Here is a 16,988-nt window from a genome sequence, read left to right as displayed (position 1 = left end):
CACAGTGTCTGTGTCATTCACCTCACTTCCTCTCATCACATAGGCCTCTTATCTCACATTATGACAAGAAGAAGGGTAAGTAGAACACAGTCAGATTTTTTGATAGAGAGTGAAAGCACATTCTGATAACTTTTACTACAGTATATTGTTATCATTGTTCTATTTTATTATTAGTTATTGTTTTTCATCTCTTACTATGCGTAATTTATAAATTAAACTTTATCATATGTAGGTATGTACAGAAAAAGCCTAGTATATGTAAGGTTCAGTACTATTCACAGTTTCAGGCATCTACTAAAATTCTTGGAAGTGGGAGTTTTGGGTAAGGGGAGACCACTCTATATTAACTATTATTCTGTTTATTGACAGAATGTCTGATACTTGGGCAAAAATATCCCTCTGGTGAGACTGTAAAGAACTCACTCTCTCTAATTTTAGTTAGTTCTTAAAGTTTAACCTCAAGAAATGAAGTCCAGGGGTACCTGGCTGGCTCAGTTGGTTAAGTGTCACACTCTTGATTTCAGCTCAGGTAATGATCTCACAGTTCCTGAGCTCGAGCCCCACATCAGGTTCTGTGCATTGACAGTATGGAGGCTGCTTGGGATTCTCTCACTCTCTGCCTCTCTGTTTCTTTCTCTCAAAATAAATAAATAAACTTAAAAAATAGTGAAATCCAACTTCAAGGTTTATTTTTTTTAATAGATTGCTACAGAGTAAATGTTTACCTCCCCCCACTCATTTATATGTTGAAACTTTTTCCCCAGTGTGGTAGTATTTGGAGATGGGAACTTTGGAAAGTGATTTGGTAGAGGGTGAGCCTTCATGAATGGGATTAATGCCCTTATTAAAGGAATCCCCACAAGAAGACACCTTCTATGAGCCAGAAAGTGATTTAGTGCCAGATCTATTAGTGTCTTGAACCTGGACTTCCCAGCCTGAGAGCTGTGGGAAATGTAATTTATTGTTTATACGCCACCCGGTATACGGTATTTTTGTTATAACATCAAAAAAGACTAAGACAGATACTCTTTCTCTCTTGTTTCTTCCTAATTTTCCTTCAAAAGCACTTCTGATATCATGGAACAAATTCAATTCCTTATCAAAGGGCTTATAAAGAACGACTGTATATACACTGACTTTTCATCTTAAGCAAAAGGCAAAGATTGCTCAGCCTTGTTTCTAATGATTCAACCATTTTTCTCACTCAGCAGTGACTTACTTTTATCTCTGATGTCAATCTCCTATATTCATTTGATATAATTTGGCTCCAACCAGTGAACTCAGCAACTCCAACATAAAGGTTTGCAATCCTCCTTGTTATCAACAAGGGTTCTGGTGTTTGAAGGACTTCACAACCCACGTCATTGGCAGCCTGGAATTTTGGTCATCATGCCATCTTCTGTCTACCGTTGGGAGAATGCTGCTGTCACTACACCATACCATAACCTCCTACTCCACCTCTTTTTTGTTATGAAATATCTATCTCCTGGGCGGAAGCCAAATTCCTCCATGTAGCTTTAAATAGTTTTCCTCCAGATTGCATCAGGGAGTAGTTTTATTCCTGTTACAGTCTTCAGTAGCACCCTGGGTAACCCCCAACCCCACCTTCCCAATAAGGCCTAGGGGTAGAAGAATAATGAAGAGAAATCCCTGAAGTTACAGAATTTTCCTCTACTGATGAAGTTTAATCACATACTTTCCCAAAGGGTTGTCTGAAAACAGCAGCTCATTTGTCTCCCTAGAAGCATTAAACAGGAATTTTAACCATCTCTCACAATATGACCACAGAGAGAGAAGGAAACACAGTGGAAGGCAATCTGAAGCTGCAAAGAGCTTCCAATATGGGAGCACCTTCGGAATATTCTTGTCCCAAAAAGAAAATCTGCAGGAGATAAAATCTGTTCTTCCAGTCTTTTAAATCAGATCCAGGAACAATTTGTCAGATTTGGAATGATATGATTAGTTTATCATTTCTCCGGTACTTTTCAGAACAGAAGTTCTTGAATTCCTGTCCATAATCCAAATTTCCAGGTGCATCCGATTAATTAATCCAGAAAGTCTTGCTTATCAAAATGGTTTTTAAAAAACTTATTTATAAACTTGGTTTGTGATTTTATCAAAGAATGTTTAGCAGATATATCACTTATGTAAGCTCTGAGGGAGCAAAATATCTTTTTAATTTGACAAATCTTGTACAATAGTGTGATTGAAATTTACAAAGGATGACGATTTTAAAAAAAGAATTTTATATGCATTTGTAATCTAAATGTTAATTCCTCCTTTAAACTCCCCTTTACCACCGGGAATGTCTGAATTTTAAGCATGAACATCTTGGAATCTGACCTGAACCACAAATTTTGAATGTGATATCCAATGAATAATTTATAGATATGTTTATTCAGAAGTCATCATGCATACAAAAGTAAATAAAAAGAAATAAATAAGTTGCAAATGTACAACAAGCCACAATTTAAAGCCATAGGCTTAAAGCTGTAAGATCCATTTAACTAATATCCAGGCACACAGATATTATTTCTAGAGGCAGAAAATATTCATAAGTTCAATATGAATATATATGTACATATATATACACATTTGTAAATAATAGCTTGGAATTATCTGCTCAAGGAAATATTTTATATTCAAAATGACAAGCCTCTAAAGTAAAAATTATGTCATTGATAGGGTGAGGAAAATTTATTTAATGCCTCTATGCTTCAGTTGTATCACTTGTAAGTGAAAACAGTGATAATTTCTCCCTATCTTATAGGGATAGCATGAAGATGACATGATTTAAGGTATCATAAAGGACTTAAGAAATACAGAGCATCATAAAACTTAAAAATAGATGAAAAAAATGTTTGAATTAAATTTTGCAATTTACAAATGGGGAAACAGAAGCACTGGTAGCTTCATTTACTTTTTTTCTTTTTTTTTAATATGAAATTTATTGTCAAATTAGTTTCCATACAACACCCAGTGCTCATAATATAAGGTGGTGTATTGTTAAGGTTTAAATATATAGATACTTTTAAAATAAAATACAAATATAATAATAATATAAATATAAATTTAAAAACTTTGCCATTTCATCCCAAATGCAAATTGTATAATGTATTATTTCTTTAAGTACAAGCAACATATCAAGCTTATAGAAAAATACAAACATGAGAAATTATTTGACTCCAAATATTAATCAAAGATTTAAAAATTTTCCATTAAAATATTTTTATTAATTTATTTTCCTTTACTGTTTACTACAGATGAGCCCTGTACTAATTCTTTGTTATTGAAACTTTGTTTCTTATAAAAGGTATCTCAATTATTTGTTGTATTACCTACCTAAGCCTCTACCCAACACATTTCTATTTTTTTAATATAAAATCTATTATCAAATTGGTTTCCATACAACACCCAGTGCTCCTCCTAACAGGTGCCTTCCTCAATGCCCATCACCCACCCTCCCCTGCCTCCCACTCTCCATCAACCCTCAGTTTATTCCCAGTTTTTAAGAGTCTCTTATGTTTTGGCTCCCTCCCTCTCTAACCTTTTTTTTTTTCCTTCATTTACTTTTTTTTCAAAGTCACAATAGTAGTAAGTGCTACAGATGGGATAAATAAACCTCCTCAAAAGCCTCTAAATACCATTCTGTACACTAGCATGACTCATTGATTAATTTCAGAAAAGTGAATTAATCCAAATAGGTACCATACAAATAAAATATTCACTTCAATTGATACATAATATTTTAAAAATCTAAGTTCTCCAGGAAAATTGGGATTTTTCAAAATAGAAAATTAATGAAAAATGTTTCTTTTTTTTTGTTTTTACTTTTCAAGAAGAAGATATGTAACCTCAGTAAATTTGACAAATATTTCCTTTGAAATTGCTTGCAAATTCCTAATGTAGAAAATACTTTGGGCATTCATGTCTATAAAGAAAATATTTTGAACACGTTTACTCTAAAGTTCCCTGTCTTCATTCTATTTAGAATAGATGTTACAGGCATGGCCAACTGGGGTTTTGAATTGTAATTCTTCAGTTGCCAGACTGCTGTCTATAAACCTGATTGGGATAGATTTAGATTTGGATTCTGACTGACTATATTAAATTCAAGGAATGAATCTAAACGGAAAATTACGGCTCCATCTAGTTCATTCCAGTGGGAACTGGCACTGTTGCAGATATTCCTGTTCCTGCAAATATCAGGTTCAAGCTAAACCTTGTATTCACAACATTGGTCCAGATAAAAAAAAAAAAAAAAATCTCTGTAGTCTGAATACTTTCATGTCTCTAAGGAAACTGAAGATATAAAATATAAACTCACAAGAGTGGACAGAAACAAAGGGCCACCATCTAAAGGTTTCTTCAAGGTAGCAAGAAACCCATTCCCCCCCCCAAAAAAAAATAAGAAGAAGAAAGTAAGAACAATATGAAAATTGAGTGATAATTCCATCAATACTCATGTGGATCAATTTATTGCTTGCCCAAATGTTGTTTTAGTTACTGACAGAATCTTTACTGTACGTAAAATGCTAGTAAAGAAAAAGACAATATAATGGAATATGTCTAGTTGTGTATCATAAGGATTTTTATTTACTTGGAGATAAATTATATTTTACTTTAATATAAAATATATTAACATAAGTTAAAAAGCAAAATGACATAAAATATATATGTTCAGAGGTTTTGCCCCAACCTTATATAGACAGGTTCTGTTCTCTCAACATTCTTGTTCTAAAAATGAATTTAAAGTAATTTAGAAAATAACCTAATTAATCTAAATAGATAGATTTTCATTATGCTGTCCTTTTTCTCATATTTGTTAGTATGTGATACACAGTCTTCTGCAATAAGTTTTTTTTATCACTATGTATTGGGTTATTTTTATGTCAGTACACAAGAGCTCCTTGATTTTTTTTTAAGATGCAGAGTTTCCATTGTGTAAATACAATATTTTTTATTTAACAAATCTCCTCTTACTTCATCATGGATTTTTTTCCAGTCTTTTGATACTATAAATGATGTTGCAATAAAGATATCTGTGTATACATGATTATGTATGTGTGCAGTTATATTTTTAGGGTATATTACCAGAAATGGATTGGTGATTTAATGTATAAATGCAGGTGTATTTATAATATTGGTAGCTATTTATAACTGGTTTCCATATGGTTGTGTTATTAGCGCTCAAAATAGTAAAATATCCAAATAACTATTTCCTTAAAGCCTGGTGAGCAGAATCCATAATTGCTATTCTGATATTTATCATAATATTCACTTATTAAAAATATATATCTCTTATAAAATACGGCAACAGCTATCTTTGTGAGAATTTATATTTTTAATGATAGTTGCCAGGAATAAGTTTCAGGAGTATCCACCTTTGCTTGATTTGACTGTCTGTGCTAGGTGCTCGTCTCTAAGGGCCCTTTTCTTACGGCCTCTACCATAAAAGCTCTCTCCTTGCTTTCATCACCTACTCAAGAAAAATTCCCTAGGACACTGATCTGAAATTTAAGTATGCATAGCAATCCTTTGTGTATCTTGACATGTGTGGATTCCTAAGGTTTACATATCAATGAATCTAGTGAGAAAGTAGAAATCTTTTTTCTCTTTCTTTCTTTCTTTCTTTCTTTCTTTCTTTGTTTCTTTTAAGAGAGAGAGTGAGCAGGGGAGGGGGGAAGGGGGGGAGAGAGAGAGAGAGAGAGAGAGAGAGAGAGAGAGAGAGAGAGAGAGACTCTTGAGCAGGCTCTACACCCAGTGCGGAGCCCAAAGTGGGGCTCAATCTCACAACCAGGAGATCATAACTTAGGCTGAAATCGACAGTCTGATGCTTAACCAACCAAACCACTCAGGCATCCTGAAATCTTAATTTCCTATAAGCCGTACAGGTGATTCATTCGTAGTTTTTCTGTCTTATCTTTAGAAATGCTACATTTGGATCAATCATTACATTAGCTGTTCATTCTTTAATATTGCAGAACAGCATTTATTTTTAATGGTTCTTAAACTAAAGGTTTTGGGGCTGTTTCCCTGGACACAAAACTCCCTATAACAGTGTGACACAAATTGCATTGTTCTCAGAAAACTTGTTCCTAAATAAAGATTAAATAGGCATAACTTGTGTTGAAGTCGTAAGGGTCAAGTCATTCCACAACTACCTTTATTGCTGATATTTTATACTTTGTATTCATAGCAGATTTTTCCTTTTTTTTTCTTTTTAATAATTGCCTTCTAAGAATCAATCTACATTCTTAATTATGTCTTCAAGTCTGATTAATACTAATGATTAGGTGTTTAGCCTAAGAGATCAATATGACATGCTGGAATTTTAACTCATTTTGTCACAGCAGATTCCAGACTGTGGTGTATGGCCTTTCTGGTTAGTTCTGATGATGAGAAATTTCAGGGTAATATTATTAAGGAGTTACACATTTGGTCTTGCAGATTGCATGGTGTAGTCTGTGTGCAGAGCTGGTACTCCACCGAAGCAAGTTGTCTGAGTAACTGGAGTCTGTCAGAAGTGATCGGTTCAGTGATGTGGTCTTAAAGACCACAAGTGTACTTAGAAAAGATGGCTTTTACATTGTCTTGAACACAATACATCCCATATTCAAGAATGTATTATATGAGTGTTTGACCATAATTATTTTCTATTGGCATGCAATTGAACTTGATTTAAAGAAATAACATGTGAGCTGGTATGTTGAGCAATCATAGAAAGATCTTACCTTGCAATGAAGAAGAAAGAGAAAACTCATCATATATTGAGCACTTGTTATGTGTCAGGAACCTTGGTAGGTACTTCTGGCATAGTCATTAATTTCAAGAGAACTTGGGAGGCTATTACAATTAAGATTTTGAGGGGTGCCAGGGTGGCTCAGTGGATTAAGTGTCTGAGTCTTGGTTTTGGCTCAGGTCATGACCTCATTGTTTGTGAGTTCAAGCCCCACATTGGGCTCCGTGGGGACAGTGCGGAGCTTGCCTGGGATTCTCTCTCTCCCTCTCTCTCTGCCCGTCCCCCACTTGCTGTCTCTGTCTCTCTCTCAAAAATAAACAAATAAACTTAAAAATTTTTTTTAAATATTTAAGATTTTGATATGTGAATCAGAAAGCATACCTAACTTTGAAGTAGCATAGTTTGGATTTGAGTACAAGCCCAAAGCCCATGTTTTTAAACATTTTGAATGTTAATTCTTACTTCTTTTCAAGTCTGGAAAATGATTTTTGATTATTAATTGTTATCTCAAAATATTCTGAACGATATTTTAATTTCATATCAAGCTTTCAACACAACAATCACATCTCCAGCATGAATGTTCAAAGAATGAAACTATCTGTGTATCTTGTCCTTCTAAGGATGCTCGATTATAACCACAGTGTCTGCCAGATTTATAACGAGACATGCTATCTCAGTTAGACAAAACATTCTGTAAATTTCTTAGAACGTTTTTATTTCTAAGTAATTTACTTGGAATCTACTAAGAATTTATTAGATTGTGATATGAGCTTGAAATCATAGCAAAGATATTCATGAAGCATTTTTAAGCTAAAGTGGGTAAAACACCCTGTTGTTTGCTCATTCACTTTCTCTCTCACTATTAGAGGACTGGTCAGTCTTCAGGTGCTTCCTTACTGCTGTGGTTGAATTATCTCTCATGTCTTCTCATCATACATATAGGCATCATCAACTTATATAAAATTATGTAAAAATAAAAGCAAGGATATAATGGGCACAGAATTCAGAAGAAAGAGAACAATGTTTGAGGAATAAAAAAGGAGGAGTTGGGGAAAAAACACAAAAGTGTTTAAGTCCTGTTATTGTCATTGTTCCAATATTCAGATATATGTGACCTTTTTTTTACTATAGACAATAGAGATAGATAGATAGATAGATAGATAGATAATAGATGATAGATAGATAGATAGATAGATAGATAGATACGAGCTTGCATGAAATAAGGATGAATGTAAGTAGAATTAATCCAATTCTGTGAACTTAAAATCCACCAAAGTAAAAGGAAAAAAAGGAAAAATTAATTAATTAAATTTTAGTAGAATGGCTTTCCATGAGACTACTGCCAGAACATCATAACTGGAATTTAAGCCTTCCTGAATTACTTAGCATACAATAATACATAAACTCGTGGTTTTGTTGCAGATTGCTAATAATTTCCGTGGTGTCAGATTTGCCTAATTTTTAATGTTTAAAAAAATTTTTTTTTTTACAGGATTGCCCTGTGTGTCTCCAAGTTCTTGGGAAGCTGGTGCAATCTTAATATCACTATCACCAGCAGATACACTCTGATATCTGTCAGTTGAAAGGAGTGATCAATGATAAAAACAGAAAAAAAAAGAGTCAGAGAAGAAAATAATGCCAGTGTTATTCATGTAGTATAATGAGATGTATGATCTCTTTGGTCCTAGAGACAGGTATATTCTACTGAGGAGATACATGTATCAGACTATCAGAAGCTATTATTATCAAAACTCCCCCCTTATTCAGATTTCACCGACTACCAAGCAATTCTTGAAAAATATGTCAACTTCTAATGCAAGTCCATCTCAAGAAAGTATATTAATCAGACCAGCAGTAAGTAGTACTCCTCACTGAAAAATATAAATTGACCTTTGAACTTTTATATCAGCCTCTGAGAGCTCTGGTTAAGTCCACTTACCTCTAATAAACAGATCCAGTTCCAGTGTGCTGGCAAAAGCTGATTTCTGCCTCAAGTTTCCATACCAGGTTGAGGACATTTTGCCAGTGAAGCTGTCTGTCCTGTGTTGCCTCCTGGCCGACAGCCAACCTACTTCTGATGAGTCTGACTTCCCCTGCTCTTCCTATTCGCACTTCAACAGGTTTCACTTGATTGAAGTGCCCCCTCAAGCCAGCACAAGTGGAGATAAGTCTCTTAATTAGAGTTCTCAGTATGTGACTGAAAACCCTCTGTGAAGACACCAATCACAAACCTGAAAAGAAAAAGGAAATCGGAATAATGCCTGCTTTGCACTCTGGACTTCTCTCTGTCTGCTCTTTCCTTCTGTTTTCTTTCATCTTCTGTTTGGAGACTCTATAATTTCAAATTCAGATCTTGGCTCACCTTAAACTTGATGAAAGCAGTCATAGCAAACAAAGCACACGTGAAAGAGTAAGTATTGCACTTTTCAATTTCAGCCCCAACATTTGAGGCTGAATTAGGGGGGAATTTTTGTTAGTTAACTACTCATTTTGTTATTAGTTCCTCAAAAATGAAGTGTTTTGCAAATACGTGAAACAATATCCAACATTTTGAGTAAATTGGCAAAAACACTCATCTAGTTTGTAACAAATATCCTGACACACAAGGAAAAATAATACATTTTACTAACTGATTCAATGAGGCATTTTTAAAGAGTGAAACTATCCATAAACTGACATATTACTTCTTGTGTCCATATAAATTGGTTTACTGAAAAATATTACTAGTCCGTCATGTGAAGATGGCATAAACATTTACTTTCATACACATTTCTAATTTTACAAAGTAATTACTGTGTGTGTGTGCGCGCGCACATGCATGTGAACGCATGTGTAAATTTTGTATATATTCAGAGGAGAAACAAGGTAATTCTCTGCCTTCTTGTTTCAACTTTCGTACTTTACACAAATGTCCTTTTCATGGTGTATCTAATGCCACTTTTTCCACATTTTTTTATTTTTTGTTAGTGATTTTGCTGCTTAAAATGGCACCCACGCATAGTGCTGAAGTGTTTTCTAGCTTCTTTCTCTAAGCTCAAGAAAGCTGTGACGTGCATTATGGAGAAATGTGTGTTAGATAAACTTAACTTATGCAAGATTTTAGTGCTGCTGGCTATGAGTTCAAGGTTAATGAACCCAATGTGTGTGTGTGTGTGTGTGTGTGTGTGTGTGTGTGTGTGCATCCAAACAGAAACTCCTATAAAGCAAGTTTACTCATTGATTGGTTGACAAAGTTATTATGACCAGAGGTACCCAGGAAGTTAACACTGTATTTCACCCAGAGGCAATGGCTGAGTATTCACTAATTCAGTATTTGCAGAAATTTTATAGAACGTAACTATCGTGAATAATGAGAATCAATTCTACACACACATACACATGGCTCACACACATGAGTATAAACTCAAAAGTTTAATAATACTTATTATAACTGGAGAGATTTTATTCATATTAAAATGATTTGTTGTCATATTCCTAAGTACTTTATATTCTATGTTCTAAATAGATTTAATATTTATTTGAATGCATTACCCATTAACAACATCTTATTTCATTGGTACAAATTAGATAGGGTAAAAAATATAGCAATATAGTGCTGCAAATGTAAACAACTTGTAGAGATTGTCTTAAGGCCAAATTTACTGCCACTCTCCTCACTAACCTGTTTACCAAGAACCTGCCCCTTCTCAGCTTTGTAAATCTTCTCCCTCTGGCCAAACCTGATTCTAGGAAGAGAGGGCAGAAGAAACTGATACTTAGAATTTAACTAACTTATGCGGATTATGAAGCATAAAATTAAGTGTTTGAATTTGCTGGTGTCTCTAGAATTTACTTAAGTTTAGAACCATACAAGGTATGACCAAGCTTATTAGAGTCTTTCTTCTTGGGTTAATGATAAATTTCTTGTGATAATATAAATGTGATTTATATTAAATCACAACTTCAGTTATTCTAATGTACACAGAGTTATGTTCTTTTGAGCAAATGTCCCTGACTTAAATCATTACTCTATTCCATCAAGAAATTTGGCTTTGCACCAAATTTCTTTAAGTAAATAACAGCCTTAACAAAATCTGAGTCTTAGGTCATGTGGTATTTAAATTCTAATAAAGTTGATTTTGAATTTCTCATTTAAAACCTTGGTTTAGAAGAAATACAATATTTACTTTTTTATATTTCATGATTTAAAGAAATTTAAAATGAATATGTAATTATGAAAAAGGGACTTGAAACTTCCATTTTTCACACAGGGTAAATAAGGTAGACTATTTTAGCTACAGTTTCTCAAATATGAAATGGAAAGGGAAAGGTGTCCCCTAATTACACAAAAATATTAATGTTTGCAGTAAATTAAGCAGGAGAAATATGATATAATTATAGAATTTAATCATTACTTGGGATTGTCAGATGTTTCACCATGGGCAAAGTATGACAGTGTAATTGATGAAAATCTTTGGCTTGTTCATATATCCTTATTGCTCATTATAAAAAGGTAATTGGGTGTAATGGGAAAAAATAAATATGGATCGATGCTAATATTTAGATAAGGGTTTAATGCATGGCCATGTTACCTGTAGGGAAGTTATTTCAACATTGACTTTTATTTGTTGGTTGTGGTTAATAGAGCTAGATGTTTTACACTATGCACTAGTCTTTCATTCACTCAATAACCACCCCCCACTCCAATTTTCAATGACAATTGAAGAGCCAGAATAAATACATATTTTAAACCACTTGTTTTAAGAGGAGTCATCATATTAATAAGTTTAGCTAATAAGACACAAGTAGAGTATTGTATTGCAGCTTAAGCCCTAAAAGAGATCCAACACACACACTTCTTAAATTTTTTTTAAAAGCTTCTTTATTTATTTTGAGAGAGAGAGAGAGAACAGGAGAGGACCAGAGAGAGAGAGAGGGAGAGAGAGAATGCCAAGCAGTCTCTACACTGTCAGCACAGAGCCCAACATGGGGCTCAAACTCACAAACTGTGAGATCTGACCTGAGCTGAAATTATGAGTTGGACACTTAACCAACTGAGCCATTCAGGCTCCCCAACACACACACTTTTCTCCTTCAGGCCTTTCTCCTTATTCCTACCTGAAATTCAAAATTAGGTCTCTCATAGGTAACAATCTGTGTTGTTCATATTCCACTCTCTAGGAGTTTTTCTCCAGTCTTCTAAGAAAAGTCTTTAGGGGGTCAAGCTGTATATTCGCAGCACAATCAACGAAGTATATGTATATGAAGTTGTGATTCAATAAATTGATAACTAGCATCATAAAATTACATGAAATATGATGTCCTTAAAAATTAGAATGGAGCATGTTACTAAAATATCTCTCCACATACAAGACCTTTTTTTTTTTAATTTCAACATTGCCTTTGTCCAAACTTTCAATGATCACATAGATAATATTAAATAGGGAAATACTGTTGAATTAGTGGTTGACTATAACAAGAAAGATTGCTTGCTAAAACTTAGAACTCATTGTTTATATTTTGTAATATTATCATTTAACCCAAAGTCCATAAAGAAGAGTTGTTCTTAATAATAGAATACTGTTCTGTTATTCCCATAATAAGCTTGGCATGAAATTTATAGAATAAAATAAATAGAGTGCATTAAATTATAAAATATATATATATATATATATATATATATATGTATATATATATATACATTCAAGAAGACCAAAGAGTTATAAACATGTAAATGTATAACTGTCTCTCTCTCATACTCAATATGCCAATAAATATTGTTGTACATTAAGAAAATACTATTTCTCTATAGAATATGTTAATGAAACTAAAATTGATAACTTTGTTTCTGTTTATATGGCATTGAGATATTTACATTGAGGATTTTGATATTTATACTCTTTTTTAATGTTTGTTTATTATTTTTGAGAGACAGAGAGTGTGTGAGTGGGGAAATGGGAGGGTGGGAAAATGATCTGAAGCAGACTCTGTGCTGACTGCAGACAGCTTGATGCAAGGCTCAAACTCGCGAACCATGAGATCATAACCTGCACCCAAGTCAGACACTCAACTGACTGAGCAACCCAAGTGCCCCAATATGTACAGTCTTAAAAAGGAAGCACTGAAATTCTGTTACTATCATTAAGTAGGAGAAAATTGAGACATATTACTACTAATAAAAATCCATGTTTCTCATTATTTACATATTTTAAGTTATTCTGTGAGGCATTACAAAATGGATCTGGGTTAGTATTTGTCTTAAAGAGAAGTAGGACATGTGAATCAACAGCCTCACGTGGCTTCACAATTAATAAAATATTACATTGCTTGTTAGATTTGGGTCGCTATTGTATTTATAAAGGATTATGCTAAAAGATATACCATAAATTATGTACACATTCAAGTAAATTTATTAATGTTTTTTTTTCAAAATTATAAACCACCTGCTGATGCTCTTTAAGCATGGAGCTGAGAATTTGATAGCACTGTTGCGAACATAGCACACCCTTTGCAGAGCAATTCATTTTCTTCTCAGACGGATGTTGTTTTGTGTACCTCATTGGAGCTCGACTCGCAGAAAAGCCTGAGGAAATAAACTGGTTAGATTCGTTTCTGCTCTGCAGCAGAGTGAAGCAAGAAGAAGCAGGCTTCCATAACGCTCTGAAGCTTACTAGGAGACCACACATGTATGTCCACATGACCACATGCTCAGAAAGTTTGGAAGGGCCAACCCAAAATAAGACAAAAATAGCACAAATATTAAGCATTTGTTAAAATCACTCTTTAGTTGAATATTTTAAAGAGTTGAGACTTTATCACTTGAAATTAAGCTATTAATACCTTACCCCAGGCATTGTAGCAGCTGGCCTTATGTTTAAATTTCTTTCAATTTGTCCTACTTTTTGATAAAACAAACACCAAAAATTAGCAAAAAAATGGAGATTCCTTCAGGAAAATAATACTCTAGACAAGCAAACAATGCTTCTTTTAATGTAGTTGGAATGATGGTGCGCCTAGGTGGCTCAGTCGGTTGAGCGACCAACTTTGCTCAGGTCATGATCTTGGTTTGTGAGTTCAAGCCCCACGTCGGGCTCTGTACTGACAGCTTAGAGCCTGGGGCCTGCTTCAGATTCTGTGTCTCCCTCACTCTCTGCCCCTCCCCCACTCATGCTCTGTCTCTCTCTGTCTCAGAAATAAATAAACATTAAAAAAATACTTAATGTAGTTGGAATGAAAGTTTCTGCCATTTGCACATTATTTATGTGTAATAAAATTATAAATTATGTATTTTTAAAATTAAATATAAAGTGATATTTTAAGGTGATTATATACCTTCAGGTAGATGTTTATTTCATGCAAAAATAAATTGGATGAACAATAATATTTAATAAAGAAGTAACAATGTGTAACCCAGGTGGCTTTTAATCCAGAGCCTTTGCAGAATGCCTGAGATATAATGCAAGGGGAGAGGGACCAATTGTTGTGATGAGAAGGAATAGCTTTCTGATTTCTCCAGCCAAGAAAAGGAAGGTACTAAATGGAGATGCTGTTGTGATAATAATATCTTAATTTTTTTAGCATCAGGAAAAATATGTTTCGATCCAAAAGTGGGTCTCCACCTGATTGCCGCACAGAGACACTGAATGCAGCATTCACATTCAGGCTTTACTTACTACAGACTGAGGTCCCCAAATGATGAGACTTCACTTCAAATTGTTTCTAAAAGTAGAGAGAAGATAAATGCCCCAACCTACACTCAGTGAAAGCTCTCAGATCTGGGTGCCTGGGTGGTTCATTGAACATCTGACTTCAGCTCAGGTCATGAACTCACTCTTCATGAGTTCGAGTCCCAGTTTGGGTGAGCATGAAACTTGCTTTGGATGAGCTCGAGCCTTGCTTCAAGTGAGTTCGTGACCTGCATGGTGTGAGCCCTTCTTCTCTCTCTCTCTCTCTCTCTCTCTGCCCCTCGCTCACTTGAGTCCCCCCCTCCCTCAGAAGGAAAAAAAGAAAGCTCTCAGAATCAACATGGAAATAAAATGAAAACAAAAAAAATTCAGTTCTTCTGTATCATAATGAAACCCCTAAATAGTCCTAGTAATTCATTCCTTATTTGTCACAGTGAAATTCACTTTTGAAAAGCTAACCCTCCAGATGAAGGGCCTGGAACAAGGACAGGCAGAGAAACAATAAGACAGCACATTGACTGGTGTGCTTACACAACCAAATGCTAGAAAGAAGCCGCACAGAACATCCAAGCTGCCTTGATTTCCTATTGCTTTTATCTCTACTATACATGAAGTAATGAGCTCACCACCACCTAATAAAACAAAATTAGAGACAAATATATAATTTTTTAACCTCCTGAATGGCAGGTACAAGATGATGTGGACAATCCAGTTTCTGTAAATACTCTACTATGAAATAAATTCCCAGAAAACCACAGGATCTCTTTTTATTAATAAAATATAGAAGATTCTTTGTTTTATTAATATACATGATAGAGGTAATTATAAACAATTAATATAAATGTTCATGACTATAACAGAGCCACCTTAATCAAAAATAGAAAATTCTTGCAAAAAGTGCCCATTTTTTTAACATTTATTTATTTTTTAGAGAGAAAGACAACAAATGGGGGAGGGGCAGAGAGAGAGAGAGAGAGAGAGAGAGAGATCGAGAATCCTAAGCAAGCTTTGAGATGTCATACAGATCCATACTTGGGGCTCAAAGTCACAAACCGCAGGATCATGACCTGAGCCAAAACCAAGAGTCGGTTGTTTAACCAATTGAGCCACCTAGGGCCCCCCTCCAAAAAAAATTGCCCACTTTGTATTCCAAATAAGACCTAAGCAGATAACCCAAAGGGTACATATATCGAAAGAGTAAAACATAGCATTGAAAATAATAATTTTTTTAGTATAATTGACATATAACATTATACTAACTTCAGGCATCGATACATATTATGAGATGTTCACCACAATAAGTCTAGTTAACACTCATCACCACAGTTACAATTTTTTTCTCATGATGAGAACTTTTAAGATTTACTCTTTTCGTAATTTTCAAATGTACAATATAGTATTATTAACTCTAGTCACCATGATGTACATTACATTCCCATGACTTATGTATTTTATAACTGGAAGTTTGTATCTCTTTGCCTTCTTCACCTATTTTGCCAACTCTCTACCCTCACCCACTGCTGCCTCTGGATACCACTAACCTGTTCCCTGTATCTATAAGCTTGTTGTTGTTGTTATTGTTTGCCGATGCCACATGTAAGATATATGTCTTTCTCTGTCTAATTTCTTTCACTTAGCATAATGCACTCAAGGTTCATCTATGTTGTCACAAAAGGAAATATTTCATTCATTTTTATGGCTAAATAATATTTCAGTGTGTATCTATACCATATTTCCTTTATACATTCATCCATCAATGAACACATAGTCTCCTGCCATATTTTGGCTATTGTAGATAATGCTGCAATGAACATGAAGTTGTCTGTATCTTTCCAGGTTAGTGTTTTTGTTTCCTTTGGATAAATACCTAGAAGTGGAATAGCTGGACCATATGATAGCCCTCTTCTTAATGTTTTGAGGAAACTCCCTACTGTTTTTTGTGTTTTTGTTTTGTTTTGTTTTAATACTGGTTCCACTATTTTACATCCCCAGTGACAGTATTTTCAATCTCTCCACATTATGGCTAAAATTTATCTTTTTTTTCTTTGATAAGAGCCATCCTAACTGGTATGAGGTGATATCTCATTGTAGTTTTTTTTTTAATCGTTTTAATGTTTTATTTATTTTTGACAGAGAGACAGAGTGTGAGTGGGGGAGGGACAGAAAGAGAGGGAGATACAGATCCCAAGCAGGCTCCAGGCTCTAAGCTGTCAGCACAGAGCCCAACGTGGGGCTGGAACTCTTTTACCGCAAGATCATGACCTGAGCCAAAGTTGGACGCTTAACCAACTGAGCCACCCAGGCGCCCCGGTGTTGCAGCTTTGATTTGCATTTCCCTGGTGACTAATGATGTTAAGCATCTTCTTATATATGTTGGCCATATGTATGTCTTCTTTAAAGAAATGTCTATTCAAAGCCTTTGCCCATTTTTATTGGGTTATTTGAATTTTTTGCTATTGAGTTGTAGTTCCTTACATATTTTGGATAACAATCCTTTATTAGATCCATGGTTTGTACATATTTTTTCCATTCCATAGAGTGCTTTTTTTATTCTGATGACTATTTTCTTTGTTGTACAGAAG

At 34.4% G+C, this 16,988-nt stretch overlaps 1 long non-coding RNA gene across 1 annotated transcript in view; it reads right to left on the bottom strand.

Annotated features, from left to right (window-relative positions):
- LOC122231048 overlaps positions 1–8,788 on the bottom strand; it is a 34,523-nt gene extending 25,735 nt beyond the window's left edge. Inside the window, exon 1 of the long non-coding RNA XR_006208159.1 lies at positions 8,682–8,788. This is a non-coding gene — a long non-coding RNA (uncharacterized LOC122231048). The remainder of the gene's footprint in view (positions 1–8,681) is intronic.
- Positions 8,789–16,988: the final 8,200 nt, after the last annotated feature.

Source organism: Panthera tigris, chromosome A1 (assembly GCF_018350195.1).
Source record: "Panthera tigris isolate Pti1 chromosome A1, P.tigris_Pti1_mat1.1, whole genome shotgun sequence".
NCBI classification, from domain to species: Eukaryota; Metazoa; Chordata; class Mammalia; order Carnivora; family Felidae; genus Panthera; species Panthera tigris.
The sequence above is the reverse complement of the archived record's forward strand: the minus strand, read 5'-3'. Positions and strand labels throughout refer to the sequence as shown.